Below are 25,867 nucleotides of genomic sequence, written 5' to 3' on the forward strand. Positions count from 1 at the left end.
TTGCCCTACTTTATGTTACTGGAAATTTTCTGGAATGTTATGCTTCCCTTCCTTTTTTCTCAGACTCTCACACATTTTAAAACATATTCTGTCTTCATAGATTTCCTTATTTTCAGATCATACATAGACACAAACCCACGCCCATCAGCAAAAAAAAAATGAGGGGATTGAAAAGTGTATCATTTCCCATTTGCGCTCCAATAGGAAAAACACTTTTGTATATATCTCTGCCGTTTATGTCTAGTACATTTTGAATCTTTTTTACGCAATGTGATTGGCGCGGTTAGGGATAAAAAGTAACTCTCAGCCTTCTTTAAACTCGCAAGCCTGCCCTGCCTGAGGAGTTTTGAGCTGTGAAAAAAAATCACAGCCATGAAGTGGCAAACCCCAAAGGTGAATGACCTCGGGGCATCCGAGAGTAAACCTTCCTTTGGGAATTAAAATCGGAAATCAATATGTTGGGACCCTCCTCTTCTTCTTGGCCCCATGCTTGACCGATCAGCATGACATTTTTCAAGAAGGAGCCAACGTGGATGAATTTGTCTTATGAAGTTTCATGTAGATTCCTCGAACTGCGCCAAAGTTGCTAAGAAAGCCAAAATTGCATTTCCTATGGAAAGTCTAACCTAAATATGTGCAAAACAAAGACAATTTGAATTACAGAGTTTAGAGCTGATGTTCATGTTTAGTGAGTTTTGCCTAGTATTGTCTCGCACTTATCTACAAAAGTCATCAATTCAAAAATGAATTACATGTCAAAAACAGACAATTACTATTTAAATGTTAGTTTTATACATGCAAATACAGATGCTACCATTTACACTGCACATTTCCTATTTCTCACTGGGTGGTTGATATGTATCCAAGAAGTGACCAAAAAGCAGTGTTCACAAAATTACCTAATTAGATTTATGTGCATTTCAGAGTTGATATAATGAACCTAAGTGTTGCTTTATTTATTCTGATTTGAAGCATTCCTTCCCTGAATTAGTTTCTCATTCATCCAATTTGTTCAATTATTGTATGAAATTTCCCAGAATACTTTGGTCAATAACAATTACAGAAGAGCTATTTAACATATTAGATATATGTGTCTAGCAAATCAAGCCAATTTGAAAATGGCTGGTATTGTCTTATGATATATTTTATTTTTGTAACCATGAAGAGGTGAGTGCCAGTGAACTAATAAAACAAATGAAAAGGACTATTGCTACGAAACGACATATTTCAGCCGTCATAAAAAATTCACTCACAGTGAATGCGCGGATCATAAAGCATTACACAATCATATAAGATGTGACATATGATTCTTCTAAATGGCGAATGTCATCTCAATCCTCTAAATGTTCTAAAAGCTAAGGACAAATACAGAATTAAAAAAAACTACACCAGTCCAAAATTAAAGTGCACAGAAGAACTAAAGTTATAAACTGAATATGAGGTAAATATCGAATCTGTTTTTGCAGCGGTACTTTACAAAATTACATCAGTATTTGTAAATATGTCTCTTTTGAGCCAATACAATAAGCACATGAAAACTGGCCTGTACTTACTGCTTCAGAGTAAAATAAGATTTTTTTTGTAAATATGTCTCTTTCTCCTGTATATCATGTATATAAGAAAACAAGGTTGTTCTTTACCGGCGAAGGACAATAGGCTTTTAGAGGCATACTTAAGATCAGTCTAAATGTACAACTTTGAAAGCACTAAGGGCCATATGTACAAAACCTATTTTGAGGCCGCAAGTGACCCAATTCGCAGAAAAAAAGGTTTTTAAAATGTACAAAAGCCAAATTGTGATTTGGTAACATGTTTCCAAATTGAGATTTGTGTATAGCAATTCGGTATTTGGGAGGGGCTTGTTGAGGGTAACCCATCCTAATACTGATTTGCAGTGGTATGTACGATTGTAATTTGGTCACAAAACATTCATTTTTTACTGACACCTCAAGGGTTGTGGTAACCATTTGAAAATGGGAAGAGATCCTCATGGGGTCTCTTTCCCTTTGTGAATGTTGATACAAATATTTTTAAGAGAAGGCAGTGGTCCGTTTCATTTTGTTTTAAAACATGTCCCTGCTGCATTTAGAAAAAAAAGATTGCTTTATTAAGAAGCAATCACAGACATGGTGGTCTGCTGACCCCAGCAGGCCACCATCCCAGTTAAGGCAGCAATCCCTAATAAGTCGTAAATTGCAAACTGCCTCAATAATTATCATGAGACAGGTATATTGTGACTCCACTACGAATCGCTATTACTAACATGTAGATTTCTATACATTAGGAATTCCGATTTCCTAATTGCGATTCGCAAAGAATCACAATTAGAAATTTGCAATCACTAAATTCTGTGCATATAGCCCTTAGTTCACTATATTTCAAGATGTGCTAAATTAAGATGAACCACACCTCCAAGAGAACAACATATGTGAAGAAATGATGGTATAGCAAATAAAGAAATTCCATTATTCTCACAGTTTTTGTGCCCTTGACGCTTTTTTGATTTTTTTTCTCTGATGTGGTCTGAGGCCTGCTTATCAGGCTTCAGCACCTACACACTCTGCGAAGAACATTACCTATTTATTTTCAAAACACCCCGTGTTAACCAGTAAGGACCATTATATTGTTTCAGGCCTCTAATCTGAGAGTGATTGGTCACAAATATTAATGGTCAACACGTTATAGGTCATTTGAAGTAGAGAATGCCATATGTGTCCACCTACAAATGTGTCAGGTCAAATTGTTATGGTGTAGGAGGCTACTTTTACTTATAGTCATAACTGTCTCATTTGGGACGAGTATTCCATAATGAAGGGAACATCAGGCAGTTGACCTATCAGAAATGTTTTCTGCTGAATTTCTTTGGTTTGGTGGAAGCTGTTGATATGATATTTTAAATCTTTATTTATTTTGTTGCAAAATTCCCAAATCAGAAACTAATTTTCAAATATTGCATTTGTTTATAACCTTATCAGAGGCACATTGTTTTAATTAAACCATCGAAGTGTACGTTCAAGTAAGATTACATATGTGGGCTGATTAGGAAAACATCTTACAAAGTAACAACTATTAATATAAGCAGCTTTTCTAAAAGCAACGATTTGCATAGTAATTCCTGGTACACAGCAACCAAAATGATTTGGGTAGAACCCATAAGATTTAAGTGGGACAGACATACATACATGGAAAAAAAGGTGAAATGAGATATTCGTTGATCAGGTTACAAATAAAATGGTGTGATTTGAGTTGAATTTCCCCTTTTGTGACAGTGTCAAGAATTCTTTGCTTTCTTCTTTTCCCTGTGTTGACTGGAGGAATGGTCAAAAACGATATAACTGGAATGGATGAGGTACAGCACAATTACTGCTTGCATGGTTAGCATAGAGTGGGTGAGGTGTATGTGGTAGATATTATGTTAGGAGGTAGATGGCGAAAGGTAATAAGCCATAATAAGGTTCAACAAACATCAGATGTGATTTTACGATGTTGTGCGAAGTTGTGATTGGCGAGAGAGAGAGATGCAAGATTGAAAGAACACAGCCTTCACAGTGCGGTGCGAAGAATAAGATTCACAAGAAGCTTCAGGATGGTTGCTTGTAGGTTGAGTTTAAAAGTGTATTTGTTGAGTGATTGATGACGAATATGTTGGGATGATTATATGGATTGTTCTGAAAGCTTACACCAGTAATTGTACAAGGCACCTTGCTTCATTGAGTGTCAACCAGCTAAGTGTTCCAAAGAGGAGGTGGGATAATACTTGTGGAAGTACATAGGGTTTGTGAGGCAAAACTATTGACTATAACTAGTCAAGTACAAAAACATAGTGGTGGATCTTGCACCCTTACAATAGTTATTTCTGCTTTTTTACAGGAATATTTACTTTGGCACCTTGTTTCATGGTGGTGACAAACATTTAAATTCAAAATTCATATTGTGATAGAGTATACCACGATTTCTAGTAGTCAATTGATTCAACTGTGTTTTTAGGGAGAAATGTTGGGTATCAACTAAATAATTTAGTACAGCTGGTATGGCAAAGTAGGTCTTTGTTTTAATAGAATTCAGAATCTAAAGTTAGAAATCGTCTGAATAGTTACAGACACAAGGCATAATGTCGAAAGGAAGAGAAAGGAAAGAGCAGAATCCATACTTGTAATCAACATATAAATCACAGGAAAAGCAACTGAGGGGACATATCATGACAGAATATGTGTATACATATAAGAAGATGGGTTCAAACACGAAGAATTGGGGGGCACATACAGTGGTAGAAGGGTGAGTGGAAACAGCAGGGAATGACTAGAGTTGGAATGAGGACAATAAGTTTAACTATGTTAAATCAATGAATTCTGAACATTCACAGCCGGAATAACCTGTGTGCACTGCAAAATGTATTTAACAACATATGTAAACAATTAACATTCCACATTCATTGTTTGAAACCAAATTGATCAACAACAAATAATTCTACATCTTCCTTGTTATGCAAGTCACAACTTATATATTATGCATTTATATATATATGTTTCTCGCATCATTGTTATAAATTCAAAATAATACAATTGAATGTTGTTCAATACAAAGTATGACACTATTACACAACATATTATTTTGTAAATAACATCATTGATGTGTTCTTCTGTACAGTCCACATGGAAAAAACATTGGTGCTCTATGCATTTTGGGACCCTTAGTCCCTTCCTCAGGGGGCACTATGTACAAATACAAACAAAAAATTAATTAATCACAATCAATATAGAATTCACCATACTATTATTACCAAAACTTACTCGGAGGTGCAAACACTCTCTCAAAAAACGAATATACCCCAGTGTTTATAATGTGACCGACATGCTTCAAAATCAAAACCGCTACCATGGCCACTTCACTATGGTGACAAACACATTTCCACACAGATTCACTTAATTCAAATGTATACAGTGTAATTGGCAATGCCCATGTTATAAAGGAGTACTCATAGATCGAAGGTGGACAGAAGTTCCTAAAACATTAACGACAACCGATTATCAATGATGCCCACCCAATAGGAATATTTTCAGGCAAATGAACTGAAGTCTCTAAATAATACAAATCAGCTTACTTGATGTTGTTTAGTAAGAAGGGGATCAGCATGGGCGCAACTTGTGCCCCAAGTCTGGCCGGTGCATATGTGGGTCATTTGAGTCCAGACACATATTCAATGAATAAGCTCCATTCTATGAAAATGTGTCTAATCGGCACAGATTCATAGATGACATTTGGTTCATATGGACGGGACCAGAAGAATTACTGGAGGAATTGTTAATTTGGCTCAACCTGGGTGATGTCAATTTGAAATTTACAGAACACCACAGTAGGAGTATGATGAGCTTCTAGATTTAAATATAAAACACTTAGTGAGGAAATTAGAAGTGGAACTTTATTCTAAACCAACAGATAAGAATAAACTACTCCACCACTCGAGTTACCACCCTAGGTCACAGAAGGACAATATACCCTTTGGACAGTTCCTTCGGCTCCGAAGGAACTGTTCCTCATTAAATGATTTTATAAGCATTCAGATATTTTGAAACTCAAATTAAAGAATTGGGACTACCCAAAGAGACTAAGAGACTAATTAATCACTCTTTTACAAGAGCAAGATTTTATAATAGGGAGAGTATGATGGAGAATTCACAAGGAAAGCAAAAAAGAAGAGTGCCGCGATGGACAAAATTGTCTTTGTCAGTCAATTTTCCAGTATTAGTAATAAAATAAAAACATAAATAACTCAAATTGGGCACTCCTTAATGATAATGAACCCACAACATTAGAACACCCCATTTATGCGTTTAAACGCAGCAATAATATAAAAAGAAACTTGGTACACACATACTGAGAACCAGGGGGGTCGAGGCAATTGGATTTAGAAGGAAGTAAGGCCACAGGAAATAACAGATGTGGGAATTGTAATAGTTGTGAGCAATGTATTGAAGGTAAGAGTTTTACCTTCAACAAACAGACTTTTACAGCTGAGGACCTAAATAACTGCAGAAGTAAAAATGATGTTTACCTACTGGTATGTCCTCGTGGACTTGGCTATCTGGGCGAGACGGGTCGTGAGTTTAGGACCAGCCTGACGGAGCACAAGTCAGTGATTAGGAACAAAAAGGCGAATGCCCCTATTGTAGATCATTGTATTCTAATGAACCACACACATGATGATATAAAGTGGTTTATTTTAGAAACAAATACGGGTAGTAGATGTGGTGATGACATCACGGTCAAACGCAAATCGTTGTGGCTTTTTGGAACTAGTGGAAGTAGCCATGCCTATATTTGGACTGGATGGGTTATGTCTAAATATGGGTATGAATTCCATGCCTATCTAAGGGCAATGTGAATTATACCTATATAAGGGAATGAATCGGTAAATTACGCTTAGATTCTAAAATGCTACACAACAATAGAGAACAGTGAATCATATCTATTCTGAATACAGTGAGGATAGGGCTGAAACTCTAAAGAGGACTGGAAATGGCTCATAAAATGATATTATACTAGTTAGGAAGAAAGGATGGGGCTGTTTGTGAAGGGTCTGCCATGGACCTATTGGTTCATATCTGAAAGCGACATATAGTGTTCATAGTTCTGCATTGTTATAATGATAGCAGTCCAGCCGACTAGGCATTTGATGATGCAGACTATGGACATTATGCTCATCTAGGATTTTATATTTTTATATTTTATATTTTATTCACCCAAGAGCGGCCTTCTACTGAATGGTATTGTTAACCCGTCAGGAATGATGGAGGTGGTAGATTAATAATATTGAGTAGAGGTTATAGCATACCAATCTCAAATACTTTCAAATCATTAATACCAGTAAGGAGCCTTAACATCGGCATTTATACTTGAGTATGAATATGTTAACTTTACAAAAATAGCTTAGAATAACATATATTGGAAATATAGAAAATATTCCATGAAAAGCAATGAGGAGTAACGAGGTCATATATGCGTACGAACCAGACCTCTGGGGGCGATGGTGTAACTTCCTCGTACCTCGCATTACCAGGGTGTCATTAATATATCGGTAACAATCAATAGATCATTCTAGAGAGATGATGCCCGCCAGAAGTTTTTTTGTTTGATGAAATTGGCAAGATTTAACGAGGAGGTACGACTAGAAGTCATACGGTCACTGTGCAGACCGCTCAGGATCATAATGAGGCTGCAGCAGGCTATATTAGGCAATTTACGGTAATCTGAGAGGCGAGAACTGCAGTTGCTACAAACACTGACGTAATATTCATGCGACTGTTGGCCTGGCTAATTAAAACAGGTGAATATCATTAGTGATCATGCAGGCACTATTTAAACCGCCAGCTTCTCTTAGGGGCGTATTCCGCTGCTATCCGGGACAAGACGTTACTTTGATTGCCGCCCGTAGAAGAGGTATGTTGCTATGCCGGGATGACTATGTTGGGAGGCTCCACTCAGGGAAAGCGCTATCAGTTAAAGGGACATTTAATGCCTAAATAACACTACGCCTTACAAAAATCTGGGATTTGACTGTATTTATGTCTTTTTGTGCTCAGATTCACTGTATCTGGGAACTGAAACATGGAGCACATTTGGGACGGCGGCACAACATACGTTTCCGTAGATCCAATTGCATAGCATTATTGGGCTGATTTAATACTGATTCAGGTACGGAACAAATATCTGTGATACCACAAGACAGTGGTTAGATTAATGAATGGCTTAAAAACTATGGAGCTGTATCAAATATCAAATGTTATGTTTTTTTAAATTAGCGACATAGTAAACACGATGAACCACCGAATAATAGGATCATCAATGCGATGAATGAGAGTTCACAGTTGGAGGACAAAACACCCAAACTGTGGGACTAACAAATTGAGGAAGTGTTTCTAGAAAGCACGCACAGGATCACGATCAGGTATATGACAGTGGGCTCTTGGAAGTATAAAGTATATAGCACGGAACTAAAATTAGGTTGGGCTAACAATATATTCTCTTGGGTCGAACTGTATTTCAAAAGGACACGGTGTAGCAATTTGGAGAATTTATATACAGGATTGGTTCCTAAGGTGAAACCCAGGAGGTATGTAGTGAATTACCTTGCAAATAAATAGATTGTGAATGCTATGAACATTTGAGCACGTCTTCTCTCCATTAAGGAGGGCTCCCGGTGTCGACGAGCCAGGCAGTGTAGCAATTAGCTCACTTAGGTATGAAAGGAGGTGTAACATCCAGTGAGACATGTGTGATAATAGGTGTCAAACGAGAGGGGCCCCAGAAATGGTTGTGAATACAAATAATGTGTTTTGTTGTAAAACATGATAATGGTGGGCTTGATTAAGGGGTTATAAGTTGGGTTCAGATGTCCAAAAAAGATGAAAATAGATTATATAAAATTGGAATCTCTGTCAATTATACGAAAATGTCAAATGGTGTGTTGTGGGGATAACACATATGTATTTTTGTGTTTCTCATTTAAATAGAACTGAATTTTTAATATTGTGATAAAAAAGAGAGACAACCAACTACTTTGTCTTGAAAAAGGTGGTGCACATCAGGTAGCACACCGAAACGCGTCAACGCCATTGTTTTTAATTAAATCCGAGGAACTATTGTGTTGTCATCCGCTGATACTAGCCTGACGTTGTGAATAGATTCCAACGGATTAATGACCCAGGATATTTTCAAAATGAATCAGTGAATCATGTCTCTTTTTTTATTGTACTTTAACACATTATGATTGATTGCTTTGGGTATTATGAATGTGAATTTTTATAATTGTGTTTTTAACAGTTTTTATCGATTGATTAATACATTTGAAGATTTTCTTATAACTTAGGACTTGCAACTGCAATGTGTTTGTGCTTATAACTGTGGGGTTCCCTGATTTTGGCACCAGTGTGGATGAAATATTGTTCGAGCTAGGGTGATTGCCAGTGACACAAGCCCAAGGGAAATTTTCTTTTCGCTGTTTAGTAAGAAACAACAGCAACCGCTTTAGATTGAAAGGTAATACTGGCACTATGTGCGAACATATAAATAAACGCATATTTAAAATCTATACATTTAAGTGTTCATCCCGGATTTTCTGCATGATAAATGAGTAATCATCACAAAGCTGTATCCACATACAACTGTGTCTTCCAACTCGAAACGCACTCAACTCTGCTGCATCAAGCTTACCCGATTACCTCGTACTACGGACTAAAATACCTTGTGTCCTTCGGCGTATGAATGAAAGGGTCAAGAAAATAGGACTCTGTGATTCATCCTGCTGCTGGTGGCCATCTTAAACAATGTAGTACACCTTTTGGAACTGAAAAGACTGCAAATGCAAACAAGTAACGGCATAAGGAAAACAAACATACCTCTATAAGGCCACTTCAAACCCGGTGACGCCTGTAGCCTAGTACTCAATAATAATCTGCAGGTGGTCTAGCTATTATCCGTGATATGATGAATAGCGGCGCGTTACATAAACAATGACCCATACGTAACGTGACCAAGAAACAACCTCATGCAACCACAACCCCTCTAGGATCAGTGATCTACGTAGTCCGGACCTTCATGATTCTGGCATCACAATAATATTCACATATCACAATATGAATTTATACATGTTGGTGCATGTCTAAAGAACAATACATTTGTGTTATATTACACCAACATCAATGATTGGCCAATCCTAATGCAAGTGATTGTTACAACTTGCATTTCTGCTAAACTTAGCGTTGCTAGTTCTCTACATGTTTAAAATGTGTAATGTAATATATGCTGCACGTACTGGCTAAAGGGACTAAGTCTATTTATAAAAAAACTGCTCATCTCCACCAGTTTATAATTCAGACCAAGTAGAATCATAATGTTGAATATTTTTATCCAAAAAGTTTCTCTTTGACGTAAAGTTTTATGTGTATCTGATGCTGGTTTCGGTGTCACAATTTCTAAAACCAATAATCGTATTTGGGCATTATTATGGTGTTCAGTTATCCAGTGAGCTGCTAAGCATGAATTCAGGTTCTTGTTGCGTATAGTACTTTTGTGCTCAGAAATCCGTATCTTCAATTTTCTCTCTGTCTTCCCTATATATAATAGCCCGCATGGGCATTTGCTACAATAAATGACATTAGAAGAATTGCAATCTGCTGAATGCTTAAGAGTCACAATTTCACCAGACCTTGGGTGTGTAATGTTTTTTCCTCTTATAACGTTGTTACAGTGTACACACTTTTTACCCTGCCTCATGCCTTTCCAATTTAGTGGCGGAATGTCATCATTAATTGTATCAAATGCATAGGGCATAGTTATTTTTCCCATGTGGACTGTACAGAAGTATACATCAATGATATTATTTACGAAATAATATGTTGTGTAATAGTTTCATACTTTGTATTGAACATCATTCAATTGTATTATATTGATTTCAAAACAATGTCACGAGAAACATATATGTATAAATGCATTAAATATATATGGTTGTGACTTGCAAAACAAGGAAGATGTTGTAGATGTATTTGTTGTTGAACAATTTGGTTTCAAACAATGAATGTTACATTTTAATTGTTTACATATGTTGTTAAATACATTTTGCATTGCACACAGGAGTGTTCGGAATTCATTGGTTTTGTAGAATTTCGTAGGGACACAGGCAGTTCCCTTTACCTGTTCTGCACACATTCAGTGATTACATTGAGGTATACAGAAAGCAAAATTTGGAGTGCTCCGCTCACCACAGTTTTGTTGTTTAGCTATGTTAAATGCCATATATGTCCAGAACAATAAATAAAGAGGATTAGCTTTTGTGATAAGCAGAATTGAATACGTTGGAAATGTGATAGACAGTGGTATGGTGAACATAGAAGCTAGGATTGAGTAGGTTAAGAATACTGTTGGGGGTAAGTCGAGGCGATGTGCCTGATTGTTCAGCACACTGGTACTCCATCACAAATGTGTTGGATATCCCAAGATATAATGCACTTGTGTTAAGGAGCAGAGTATATCTGCCATGTTTGTGACCGACTACTCATCCGCCAAACTCTAAATCAGTCCCTATCTCTGTTAAACTCAAGGCTTTAATTTTAAGCGAAAAAGTGTGACTCAAGACAGTGGTATGAGGTCAACAATTGCCATTCTCAGAAATGTGTCATCACAAATGAAAGTTTGCAACAAAGTTGCTTGTGGCCAGTAAAAGAAAGTGGTTACAGAGTGGGGTAAGGTAGGATTTAACTGTGTGTAGAAAACTATGTAAAGCACCCATAGCTCTGCATTGTGAATCTTGGACATGAAAACCTGGACCAAATGTTTTCAAGTGAGAGTAAATTGTGTTGAGTCACTATCTAGGAAAAGCTAAGCAAGGTATACATTTGATCACAAAGTCCTCATGAGTTATTAGTGTGAGACAGCTGCAGAGTCCCTCAATGGCAAAGATAAGCAAGGGTGAGCTTGAGTATTACATTCTCACAACTTATTAGTACAAGATTATTTCAGACTCACTGGCTGGGTATATCTAAGAAAGGAGTGCACTTGAGTACAATATGCTCGTAAGTTACCGTAGCCAGATTAGTAGTATCAGATTCACAAACAAGACAAAAACAGAGCAAGGTATACACAAGCATACAAAATACTTATCCGTTGCCAGCAATCCACTAACACTTGTGAGAGACAACGATGCAAGTACATAGTGTGAGGACTCCAGCTTGAACTGACCCAGGATAGTCGGAAGGTGCTAGACCCAAAGTGCAACAACTGGGGACTTTGGCTTCTGATGTCCTGGTGCCCCTATACTGCCAAGCAGTAAACTTGGAACCAAGGAACCCTTTAGCACTTGACTCTTGGCAAAGTGAGGCAGAGCAGTCCAAAGTCCAGCATAGCAGTTTTTTAACATCTAAGGGCCCGATTCACAGAACTAACGTAAGCAAAATCCAAAACTTACTACCATTTTGGTATTCACAGAAGGCAATTACTCATTTTGATTTTCACAGAAGGCACTTACTCATCAATGAATAAGTGCCTACTGTGAATACCAACATGAGTAAATGGTAGTAAGTTTAATATTGTGTCCTAAGTTAGTACTGTGAATCAGGCCCTATGTGCGCCCCTTTGGCTGACCCTGTGGAATGCTGTGGGCTTACGTTATTCTCCTATACGGATGATACCCAAATAATCTTTTCTTTACCATCCAATCAGGACCACAACTCAGCATCATCAAACTCATGTTTGGCTCTTGAAGCATCTTGGATGAACAACAACTCGTTAAAATTGAACGGAAAGAAAACAGAAGTGCTGGTGCTTGGAAGGATTCCTCCCTGTAGGGACGTCAGCACTGGCCGGAGGCTTTGGACAATATTCCTATCCCTGCCGTCAAAGTTAAGAATCTTGGCTTCTTAGTGGACTCCAATTTTTTGTATGAAGCCTCAGGTGAGAAAGTTGTCCACTGCCTGCTTTTCTACCTTGAAATGGCTTCAGAAATACATCTGGATTCTTCCCATATCTGTTCAAAGAATGGTCCTCCAGGCACTTATTCTGTCCCACCTCGATTATGGCAACATTCTTTACTTTGAAGTCAACAAAGCCTCCATAAGGCACATACAGGTGGTACAGAATGCTGCCATCAGACTGAATTACAGACTGCCAAAACATACTTTGGCTACTCCTCTTCTCCGTGAGCACTGGCTAAGGGTGGAGAAACATATCCAATGTAAGGGTCTCTCCTATGTTTTCAAAGTAAGGGTAGAGATTGCCCCCTGCTGCATCCTTGGCCTGATAAAACTGAGTCAGCCTGCTCATCATCTGCACTCTAGCTACCTCTCCCTGTGCACTGTTGCAAACTAACATTGGAGGTCTCTCCTTTTAGTACCTCAGTGCAAAACTCTGGAACACTTAACCAGAACATCTGAGATTCTGCACCTCATTGACCACCTATCACAGACAATTAAAAACCTGGTTGTACTTAAGTAGGTGGGTCGAGAGCATCCATGCCTGCTGACAAAGTGCCTCGAAAACCCAAAGTGGGTCACTGTTTTGCTATATTAGCATCTTTACTTAACTTAACTTTACTCAGGGAAGTGTTGTGGGCTAAAGACTTAAAAACCAGCAATGTATCAATCAACATTGTCCGAGCTGTCCTTTTAAAAAGAAAGAGTACTTTACGCACAAAGACTAAACACTACAAAAAATTAACAAATGTTTACAGACTGGCTGGTGGAAATGCCTGTGGGGACATGGTCTAAACAGCCTCACAACCTACAGGGGAAGCACCAGGAAGAAAGGTCAGAAAGATCAGATAACCCACTAAATGTCCCCTTGTCCCCTGTGCTGGAGGTATTCTAACGTCAGAAGCTTCAAACGCCAATAAACACAATAACCAAATGTGCCTAACACAGCTACAGGAGTGCCATATTGAAAAGGTTGGCCTCATGGTTTTGTCAGGGTATTGGCTTATATTTGAGCACCAGAGTATAGACCCTTCCATAAGAAAATTGTTTAGATTAAAAAAAAATAATGTTTTCAAGTGATATTAGAAAACTGCAGTGATTGTATCTGTTATTTGTAAAATGAATATAAAATGATTTTCATCCTCATTTGCAAATACTCTTCAGACTAATTGTGACCTGGCTGCAGGTTTAGTGAGAACCACCAGGGATGGTGGCATGTCTGCAAGATAACCAGAGGTGCTGCTCGCAATGGCTTTGTAAATGATGCAGCCGCCTTTGATGATGGTGCAGGCTGACAAGGGCTCCAATGGAGTTCCATCATGGTGGGGGGGATTTGAACATATTTTATCAAGCCCCAGATGAAACATGGTGCAGCATGTAGGATGCCGCTGTGGAGTCTGGGAGGCAAACAAGCCAGACCTTACCACCATTAGATGCAAGAGTATGAGGGCTTGAACAGCACATCTGTTGTCAATTTTTAGAAGAAACATTTTAACTTTATTATGAAGAAAAATCTGATACCAGGCTGTCCTTCTGGTTTTCTGGCAATGTGCTCCTTGAGTGTGAGTTTGGTGTCCAGGGTCATTCTAAATGATTTGGCATTTGGTGAAAGTTGGGGTTCAAGGACATCAAGGATCTTTTAATAGAACAAGCTGTTTACTGTATCTTGTTTGTCACGTATGGCAAATAACTGGAATTTTTTCTTGGTTGGGTTGAACTTCAGGCATGTGCTGAACTTCCAGGTCTGGGTTTTGGGCAAGAAGTGTGCGAGGCATCTGAAGCAGAGGAAACTTTCAAGTGGAGGCTGGAGTCATCACCTGGGGTCAAGAGGGCATTTTCTATGATGTATAAGGTAGCGGACTCTGTGCTGCAGCATGATCAAAAGCCAGACAGGAATCCGTGCCAGAGATGGTTAGAATTGATGTGATCTTTGAGTTGAAAAAGGAGTAATTTTTAAATGATCATGCCAATGAATGGCAGGTGAGTGATGGGCTGGTAGTTGGCTAGGTCATCAGGGTCTGGTGCAGGTGTCTTGAGAATTGGGAGGATCTGGCCTGTCTTGGTAGGTTCTGGAAATATGCTTTGAGTGAGGGAGACATTGCCAATGATAAGTAGAGGTGAGAGAGCGTCCCCAGAGCAAGCTTTGATGAAGGACAAGGGTAAGACACCATCTTCATAAGAAGTGACTTTGAGGTTGTTAAATATGTCAATAAGATATTGTACAATAAACAAACAAAGAGTGTCTTAAGGAGTAGGCTTGACCACAGTATGGAGCAACAAACTTAAGGTACAGGAACAACCTCACGGGTCGTTAAAGAAAGCCCTCACTCACCACCTAGTGATGACATGCTTCATCATCAGGCTCCACCAAAGAGACAGAGTGTCTCTTTGGTGTGCTACAACGCCAGATCTACTGCGGAGCGGGATAGTGAGTTCAGGACGTGTTGTGCAAAAATAAACTAACGAGTGGTGAGGGTATCAAAATAGTCAGTAGTGTATCAAAAGTCAATTTTTATTCTATGATCACTAAAGACAGTATTTAAAATTGTATGTGTATGGAAGCAGTCCACATTAAGTTGAGTGGTAGATTCCTATGTATCAGTCGACATGTTTCTTGCCATAGAAACAGTGTAATTTTACCCGGACTATAAGTGTTCTATACCCTGGCGGTATGGACGCGCTAAGGCCCATCCTTACCTAGGGGCGTGAAAGTGAATATGAACAAAAAAGTGAAAAAGTGCAAAAAATTAGGAAGAATAAATGTCATCCTAATAACTCCTGGTTTAGGAGGCTTCAACTTTGCGGTTTCTGCACTTTTGTGGTATTTAAATAAATCACCATGGGTCTCAGGAGGGGGGTGGGAGCGTATTCGGCACACCGCCCTTGACGCTCGGCACCCTCAGTCTACCTGCATCGCCCTCGGACTGGGTCCAGAAAAGTGCAGAAACCGCAAAGTTGAAGCCTCCTAAACCAGGAGTTATTAGGAAGACATTTATTCTTCCTAAGTTTTTTGCACTTTTTCACTTTTTTGTTCATTTTCACTTTAACGCCCCTAGGTAAGGGTGGGCCTTAGTGCGTCCATACCGCCAGGGTATAGAACACTTATAGTCCTGTAGAATTGCCGGGCAAAATTACACCGTTTTTATGGCAAGAAACATGTCGACTGATACATAGGAATCTACCACTCAACTTAATGTGGACTGCTTCCATAAACATAAAATTTTAAATACTGTATTTAGTGATCATAGAATACAAATTAACTTTTGATACACTACTGACTATTTTAATACCCTCACCACTCGTTAGTTTATTTTTGCACAACACGTCCTGAACTCACTATCCCGCTCCGCAGTAGATCTGGCATTGTGTAGCACACCAAAGAGACACTCTGTCTCTTTGGTGGAGCCCGATGATGAAGCATGTCATCACTAGGTGGTGAGTGAGGGCTTTCTTTAACGTCCCAGTGAGGTCGTTCCTGTACCTTGAGTTTGTTGCTCCCTACTGTGGTCAAGCCTACTCCTTAAGACACTCTTTTTTTGTTTATTGATGAATAACCGGGGAATAAGAGTGTCATACAACTCTCCCTACCTCTCTTCTTGTTGAAGAATAAGATATTGTAGACATAGGGCCTTGAAGGCTGACCACTGCTGGATTCTATGGTAAGATGTGGGTGTAAGAATTGAAGTTGGGCATATATATTTGATGTGCTGTCATATTTTCTCTTTTTTTACTGAAGAAGAGATTGATGGCATTGCACATTTCTATTGAGTGCTGAACAGTTGTGCCCTCAAGGTGTTGATACATTGCTTGATAGTCTTGAATAGCGTTCTGCTTCTTGTAGTGTTGGGATAGTACTTTGTTTTGTCTGATGTGATGAGCTATCTGTGAGGTTTGTTCAGTGGGACTTCTGTATCATAGCTCCTCCTGCTTTTCGTACAGTTTCTTTACTGTATGCAGATTGATTTTATGTTGTCTGCAAGGTATTTAGAGTACGAGGGTGCTGAAGGCGTTGGTTTGAATACCTTTCCCAATAATTGTTCATGTTGTTTAGAAGGGTTTTGGTGTTGGACTTTTAGTTGATAGGGTAAAAGATGAGCTCAAGCATTAGGTTGCCTATGGAAAAGTATTTGAAGGATCTGAAGATTTGTTCTTTTCTTTTGTGTTGCACTTGCTAAGAAGTTGGTCCAATTCAGCGATATGGGTGATAAGCATTACATTGTTGGTGATATTGAGACAAGAAAATCGAGGATGTGTCCTTTGGTATCTGCTTGTTGTGTGGCATGCTATTCCATGTTGAGTGTATCAATGAGACTGAAGTGGGTATCTCTTGTTTTTTTATGTTTGTGTAGATCTCAGAATGTGTCAATGAAGCCCTTGTCCTGTCAAGGAGACCTATAGATGAGATGAAATATGGTAGTCTGACTTTCAGGCAGTGGGAAAGGGTATGTCAGCAGCTCCATGGAGTTGAGCTTTACTTTCATGACTTTGGTGCAGAACCCTGAAGAATTATGATTGACAGCGAGACTTCCTCTCTATTTTATTTGAGTTCCACCTGATAAATGTGGTAGTTGATAGGAATGCAGACATGAATGTGTGAAGATGCTGATGTGAACCATGTTTCTGTGATAAAGAGGACATCAATCTTGTGATAGGGATACAACACTTACAACGCAACTTTTACAACGCACTACCTTTACAACGAAACTTTTACACCGCAACATCCATTACAATGCATGCCATTACAACGCATGTCACTACAACGCATACCACTACAACGCATACTTTTACAACGCAGTCATTACAACGCATACCATTACAACGCATACCTACACTATCCAACACTTACCCTACTGTTGCACCCCCTGGAGTTAGAATAGTAATTTGTACCCCTACACTATCCAATACTTACCCTACTGTTGCACCCCCTGAAGTTAGAATAGTAATTTTAACCCCTACACTATCCAACACTTACCCTACTGTTGCACCCCCTGGAGTTAGAATAGTAATTTTTACCCCTACACTATCCAATACTTACCATACATGCAATGTAATGGTATGCTTTGTAATGGTATGCGTTGTAAATGTAGTATGCGTTGTAGTGGAATGCGTTGTAAAGGTAGTTTCAAAGATTTCGTTGTAATGGCATGCGTTGTAATGGAATGCGTTGTAAAAGTATGCGTTGTAACGACATACATCCTTGTGATAGGTTATGAGGGCTGTAACATCTGGTGTATGGAGAACTGCAGAGCGAGCATCAATGAGCATGAGTTGGAATGGATGTTGTGTAGTTTGAGGGTGTGGTAGTTAGTCAGATGTGTACAAGGGTGGCTCTATATATTGTGCCAATGCTATGTGAGCGCCTGTGTTGCCTACATCTGGGTGTGATTGTGGGTATGATTTTACCTTCCTGTGTAGGTTTTAGTGGAACAGAAGTCTGAATCAAAGCCTTTTATGGCCCCAAGAGGCACAAACTGGGAATGCCCTTTTATCCAGTCTTTCTTTGCTGGGGACACTCAAGTGATGGGATGCCCTGGACATTTAATTGGAGTAAGGAGTAGGTAGAAAGGGGTGACACTTCATGTGCAGATGGATGATGGGCATTATTCATGCCTGCTTGGCATTTTCTTTTAAAGGTAGTATTGGTAGGAAACTTGTGATGTCCCTTCCTAGGAGATGGGTGATGGGAAATCCAGTGATGCCACTTCCTGTGCCCATGGATGAAGTACAGCATTCCGTTCATCATCTTTCAGTGTTGCAAACTCAGATTACAAAAGTCTGTAAACCTGGGTTGGTGCTAACATGGTGGGCCTACCTGAGGTTGGTGCAATGAGGAGAACTATCTTTATTTCTTCTTGTTACTACCTCTTTGCATGCACACTGCATTCTGCAGCACACATAAAAAGAGGAACATGCCTCAAAGTATGGTTTTTGTGCAGGAGCAATCTTGTGTACCAAGGATTCCGTTAGGAAAAACTGATTTACACCAGTTAATCCTTTTATTGTGCCAAGTCATATGATACTAACTCAAGCAGAATACAAACAAAATAAAGATATGGCAGTTGGATTTCATGCATTATTATCGGTCAACATTAGCTCCAAGTGTGCTATAAAAATAGATGAATATCAGTTTTAACCAGGGAGGAGGAATGTTGGTCTAAAGTTATTCGATGTAACCGGTCAAAATCTTCATTTCACCAGCAATCATTTCTTGCACTGGTGGGTTTAACGTGCTACAGTGAAATTAAACTGAGATTATAAGAATCCTGAAGAATCCTGAAAGCTGTCTGACCTGTTGAGCATTAAATAAGACGATTAGTTTCATCATCTTTCTAAAAGTAGTATAGTACCATAAAGAAGTAGTAACAATTGCTATAATTTCTCTACAATATAGATTAACTGGGAAAAGTTGTGTATTGCTCTTACAAAAGACTCATACAAAAAGCTTTCTACATACCAATAACAGCTAAAAGCTATTTTACCATGCGTATGTGGGTGAACTGAATGTCTCCAAATCCAAAGAAAGGTGGACTGATTGTTTTCCCTCATATAATCATCAAATACAATGAGCACTGTCAACCGAGAAAACCTTACATCCCTGCCCTGAAAAATAGTTAGGGATCCTTAAGGAGAAGAGCAACTTTCATCCATCTAATGTGGCATCATCATGTACCCCAATTTAACACTAGAGGAATCCTCTTTATTGTCTAAATATTTTCGTATGCCTTTTTGTCTGGTATGTTGAGCAAGGAGGTAGGAAATGTGTGTGGTAAGAGCCATAGGAGGTTAAAATTGTGTAGGGAGTCTACTGAGTCTTAATAATTATATTATTGCTAGTAGTTTTAGGTATTCATATATGCATTGAACTATTTGAGTTTGACAATCATTTTAAGGACAATATTTAGTCCACCTCTTTTTTGGATACATTTCACTCTCTCCCCTATTTGTGAATGAGTGTGTCCATTTGGATGTCCAATTTTTATGATAGCCACCTAAAAATTAAAAGGTGTTTCCTCATTAAACATTTCTAGTTAGAGCTATAGTGTATATCAATATCGAAACCATATTGGTTACAAAGTTGGAGTGAATTCAACGTGTTTGGATTAAACCCTTCTACAATGTATTTGTTTCACACCCAAATATAGGGCTAAAAAAGTACAAATATATATAGTCACACTGATCCTTATACTCAATATATACTTTCATCATAAACATCCAAATTTCAATTTATCTGCATCAAGTCTGTCAACCCCTTCCTACCTTATAATCTTCCCTTCCTTTCACCTCTGTCAGGTAGTTCTCACCACTGTTTCATTTTTCATTCTTAATACTTCAATCTTTTCTAATGTTGTTTCAAATTAATCTCCCATTACCTCACACCTTTTCCTTGTACAGCTTTTTAACCATTTGGCATCTCCTAGTTTGTCTTTCATCTATTTATTAACCTGCTGAATAACAAAGATTTTATATTGAGCAACAATCTTTAAAAGTTCTCCCTACACTTCATACAATCTCTTCTAACTTTGTTGTGAGAATGGTATGCATGATGAAAGCATATTTGTTAAGAAACTGCTGCTAAAACCTTTTTCAGAGGATTTCTCATTTTCTATACTAACATGATAACATCTTCAGTTTTATTAACCTTTTAAGTGCTGCACTACCTCGCCAGTGTGAATGTCGGCATTGGCCAACCCTGGAAAGGCACTTAAAGGACCCTCCTTTGCTGTGCATGAGCGGACATCCTTTATTATATTTCTACATCAGGCTGCTTGAGAAGAGCTTCCCGAGCAGCCTGATTGTTTTTAGGTCTCGCGTTTGGCAGCGCATGTGCTGTCTCAACGAGACCTAAAGTAATCTGTATGTTGGCTGAAACTTAGTCTAATTTGTTTTTCTGCTTGTGATTGGTTTACCTGAGGCATTGTGTTGTGTTCGCACTTTCTGTTGGCTGTTGATCCTCCAGTTACTTCCGTGTAGTTCCAAAGCAGCAGCGCCTAAATACAGTTACCGTCCGCAACTCACACATGTTTTAATTAACTGCAGTGTTTGTTTATTTATTTAAGACGCGCTCCCACTGTTCGCGATAGAATGGCAGCATTCCCCCAGCCCAGCAGGCCTTTATTCCTCTGACTCGGAGTGCACTTCCAAGGTAGGTGCACTGTTCGCTGCTTCATCTAAATTAGCAGACTCGGTAGGGCTTCTCATTACGGGGACGGTTCAGGGCCACGTGTCTCGCACCTGACACTGTTTATATGTTAATGATCCTAAAACACAGGGCCTCTGTTGCATGGGGCTGGCTGCCACCCCTCAGAGCTGTACATTCAGTACACGCTGCAAGTGCATCGTCTTCTGCCTTCCACAACGCTGGCTTGTTTATAAACAACGCTAGTTGTTTATCTCAGCATGTGCAGATGGATCTTATCTTCTGCGTGAAGAGAAGCCCCAGGTTTCATCATCGTCCTTTTATTCTCCCGCTCTGCTCCTCGGTAAAACAAAAGCATCCCTAGTACATCCAGCCCTGGGCATCACCCTTACAAAAAAAAATGTTTGCCGAACTGAAATGTGAGTACAATTAATATGAGGCATGGAAGACAGCTTGCAGGAGAGCAGCTCTCATGTGTCATCTGTGTGTTATTCTGAATGTAAACTCCACGGAGGACTTCGTTTACATTTGTCCTGCTAATGAATGACACTTTAGGCAGGGGAAGAGCGCGTGCAGCCTTTGTTTCCGGCTTGTTTTTAAAGCTGTTGATTTTATCGAGGTACTCAAAAGCATTTTAAAGTCTGCTGAATTTCAAATATGAAATTCATCCCAATTTTATAAACGCTTATAGCAGGTCCTAGATGGTAATTTAAATCACAACCTAGATTATTTGAAAGGAGTGTATTTTGAATTCAAAATATATATTAATATAAATTTAGGGCCATATGTATCAACCTAAATTTTAGATTAAAAAAACGCTATTTCCTATGTATGAGGCACAATCGCAGCGCAAAAGTAGAAATTGCAAATATAGCAATTCCTTATGTTGCGAGAACCAGAATTCTGCGAATTCCCTAGCGATTTCTTATTTAGAGATTTCCTCAGTTTGTGAAATTCGCAAACGGAATATCACAAATTAAGAAATCGCTATGCAATGTATGAAAAAATCGCAGATAGCAATTTGACGAAATTCACTAATTAGAGAATCGCAGTTACCACAGAGTATGAGCAGGTGGTAACCAGGTGCAAACTATTTAAGGAGTCTCACAATCCAACACATTTTTCCACAATGGCTGGGCTGTACGTGATAGCCAGGAGGCTTTAACTCAGAGCTGCTGCACAGTGGAGGAGATGCTAGGAGAGGATATTCCGTGCGCGCATTACCCTGTTCCAGCGGACTGAGGAGGACATCCACCCACAATACAGGCTGGATGAAGAGTGCATCCTTGATTTAATAGAAGAACTCAAACCTATTCTTGAACACCCCACACACAGGACACACACCATCCCCACTCACATCCAGTTCCTGTGCTCACTGCACCTCTTGGCATCAGGTAGTTTCCAGGGGGTGATAGCCTCAGCAGGAGGGGTGTCACAGAGGACATTGTCTTGCTTTTTCCACTCATTCCTTGATGCCATGGTACAGAGACTGTACCACCACATCCACTTCCCAAACACCGCACAGGTACTAGACCAAACGAGCAGGAGCTCTATAAAATAGCACAATTCACCCACGTAATTGGATGCATAGATGGGACACATGTCGCCATATCCCGCCCCTCCCAGAATGAGTATGTGTTCAGGAATCGCAAATCCTACCATTCCCTGAACATACAGGTGGTGTTTGACGCCAAACACATCCTCACTGACATTGTCGCTAAATACCCAGGCAGCACGCACAATGCTTTCATCTTCTGCCACAGTGGGATACACCGTCGACTCACAAGTGGGAAGTTTGGTGAGGGATATCTACTAGGTAAATGTATTTGTACAGAGGACACACTAGTCAAGGTTAACATGTGCAGGACAGTAGTTAACCATATTCCTCTCACCCCACAGGTGACAGTGTGCACGCGGTCCGCGAGTTCATACTGACTGCCTACCTGAATCCAGCCCACACAGGGGAGCGGCGGTACAACAGTGCACACATAGCAACCGGAGGCACCATTGAGCGGACCTTCGGGATACTCAAGAGCAGATTCAGATGCCTACATATGAGTGGAGGGGCACTACAATACAGCCCCCAGACCTGTTGCAAGATAATGGTAGCATGTGCCATGCAGCACAACATCGCCACCAGGAAAGGCACACTGGTGGAGCTCAGTGAATCAAATACATCAGATGTGGAGGGGCCAGCTCCAGGACGCCTGCCAGCCAGCGTAGTTGGTGCAGCTGCTGGGCGCCAGAGGCGAGATGAGATTACACGCAACTATTTCTAGGTACGAAAATATGACACAATGCTAGATTTCATTGGTGAGACTGTGTTTTATTTCCTTAACTTCAGGAAGAATGACGGCACACAGCTTGAGTGCCACACAAAGTATCTCCCAATGTCCAGCGCATGTTACAGTCACAGTGCATTTGTGTAATCAGGAGCAAGTATCCATGTAAAGTGGGTAGCTGCACCCATCCAGTGGTCCTATTTAGTGCACCTCAAATGAGGCGCTGTCGGGTTGAAGCCCCTGTTTGGGGTTGCACAGTGCCCTCCTCACTTGGCCCACCATGCCTACTGGTACACCCACTAAGGCACCTATCCATGGGGGTCGAGGAGTGATGCTGCTCCTTCCTGATTGTGCGTCCTCATCAGTGGGAGTTAGGTCTCCTAGCCCAGTAGTGCGAGCTGCCCGCAGCTCATCTACAGCAGATGTGATTTATACCAGGGCCCTCGCCACGTCCTGGCTGTTGTGTGCCACCGCAGATGCTGCACCTTGATAGCACATTTGTTGCAGAGGACAGGTAGTTCACCGCCCGGGTGTACAGATCTAGGCGCTGCATCTCCCTGTGCCTAGCAGCACGGTCGGTCTTAAGTTCTGCACGTGCTCCTGAAGCCTACCCTGACTTCCCTCTGTAGTAATTTTATGTTTTTGGCCTGCAGGCGCTGTACTTGCAACATGTGCATCTCCAGTCCAACAAACACTTTGTCATCTCCTGGGTCTGCAGCACTGGTGGATGCAAGAGCCCTGCGCCTAGTTGGAACTGTTGGGATCAGATCAGCACATGCACAGTGTTGTGGCTCTGGCTGTGTTGGGACAGGTTGGACATCGCCTTTGGTGTCCTGGCCCTAGTCCTCCAATGAGGCAGTGGTGGCACTACATTCCTCCTGCGGCGCTTTGGAGGGTTTATTGGGCTGTCCTCCTCCTCTTGCCCTGCTGCTTGTGTGTTAGGGGAATAATCCTGTCTTCCACTGCCTGTTGCCTGTGCTCCAGATGGTGCTGTGGACGTAAAAACACACACTAATTTACTGTTCTGACTTGCATTTGTCATGTATTAAATATCACTGTTTGGGATTACATGTGTTGTGTATTTGTCTTTCCTGCTGTGCACATGCTATTGGGAACTGGCTGGGTGTAAATGCACCACTGTAATGTGCATGGGACTACATTTAACCATAATGCATTGCTGTGTGTGCTTGTGTACCTGCACTGGACTTCTAGTTTTGTCCTGCCCCTGGGTCGTTGCTGGGTGTGTGGTGGTAGTTGGGGGGTATCAGGGGTGTGATGGCATGCTTCTTACCATGTCCTGGTACCGGGGGGTCGGAGCTATCAAGGTCGGCCACGCCCATTACACTTTCTGGAAGCATGGTCCCCTCGACCATTTCCTCTAGAGGTGTGGGTTCAGTGGCAGTGGAGGTCCCTCCACCAGTCTTCCTAACCTGGTAGCCAACTTCTCCTTTGCGCGCTGGCGCATATCGTACCAGCGCTTTCTTAAATCTTCCACACTCCTGTGTGTGACACCAACAGTGTTCACTTTGCGCTGGATTTCAGACCATATACACCGCTTGCGTGTCTCAGGCACCCGGAGTGATTTTTTCCCAAATAGGTGCCCATGGCTTATCACCATTTCTTGGATCAGGATCTCCAACTCAGCTTCAGAGAACTTTTGTTTTCTTTTCCTCTGTGTTTCCCCATGCTGCTGTTGTCCTGGCTGTCCATGTCTTCAGTGTCTTCATTGTTTGCAGCACTGCAGAGTTCCCTCTCCACCACTCCTTCTCTCTGACTGTGCTTCAGAAACATAGGTGCAGCATGGGTAGTCACACTTCCGGGTTTTGATGTCATCAAGCTGCACCTTTAAGTTCCTTCTTTTGTTCTGTTTGTGTTGTGTTCCTTTCCAGGCGCAGCGCCGGGACGCCCCTTAGCTGGGGCAGCTGTGCGCTTAAAAATGGAGTTAACATAACATAACAGTTTCCGATTCTCAGATTTGCGAAATTCGACAAATGGCGATTTTTTTCCTTTAAGGAATCGCTATTTGGGGTGTTGCAATGAAAATAGCGATTTTTACTGAATCGCTATTTTTTTGCGACATTTTATATACATACCAATTTGTGATTCTCAAATTGCGATTTGCGAAAAATCGCAAATTGAGAATCGAAAAACGGGAGCTTGATACATATGGCCCTTAGTCACAGCTGATGAGCTTCGTATGAATTTACTTTTTTTGCTTTCCATTAGGCACTTTTCAGTTGAAAGTGTGGATGGTGTTAAGGAGTTGTTTCTAAACAGCATCAGATTGTGGTAGGTTTTGCTTTAAATGTGTTTTATTCCTCACGGTGAGAACTTGGACAACCATCCTGAATTACTTGGGAACATGCGAACATAGCAGCAATAACGCTGGTGATAGTTAGCATCATGATGAACCCGTCACTGCTGGTCTGCAATGCTCATTTTCCATGGTACAGTCCATGCTTTCATGACATTGCCGTGGCGATTTTCTGGAGCGTACACTGCTGGGACACCGATCAATCACGATGATAAAGATCACTTCTGCTCTGGTGCTCTAAGGCTTAAATAACCCATCCTTACAACTTGGTTTGTGTGCTGCAAAATAATGTGCCTCATGGCATCAGGCGACCTGGAGAGTGGTTGATCGGATTTGGATGGCACAATCTTTGTCAAAATTGTAAGCTACTCGTGAGTTTCTGATACACAGAAGGAGCTTAGCTGATAGCTCACTCTTGTGTTTTTTTACTAATACTCCTATCCACATAGTTGCAGCTATGCGCTGCGCTCTCTGCTGAATGTTATAGCGGTCGTTAGGCAATTTATTAAAAACTATATGCCCTGGCATGATAAAGCACATTGTTTATGTGAATATTATGTTGGAAACAGGAGCACTGTGATATTGGCTGGCTTCTCTTATTATACTGGCCATGTAAACATGGAGGGTGTGGCTTAAAGGCTAGGGCGACCAACTCTGACACTGGGGAAACAAG

This window comes from Lissotriton vulgaris, chromosome 8 (assembly GCF_964263255.1).
Source record: "Lissotriton vulgaris chromosome 8, aLisVul1.2, whole genome shotgun sequence".
Lineage (NCBI taxonomy): Eukaryota > Metazoa > Chordata > Amphibia > Caudata > Salamandridae > Lissotriton > Lissotriton vulgaris.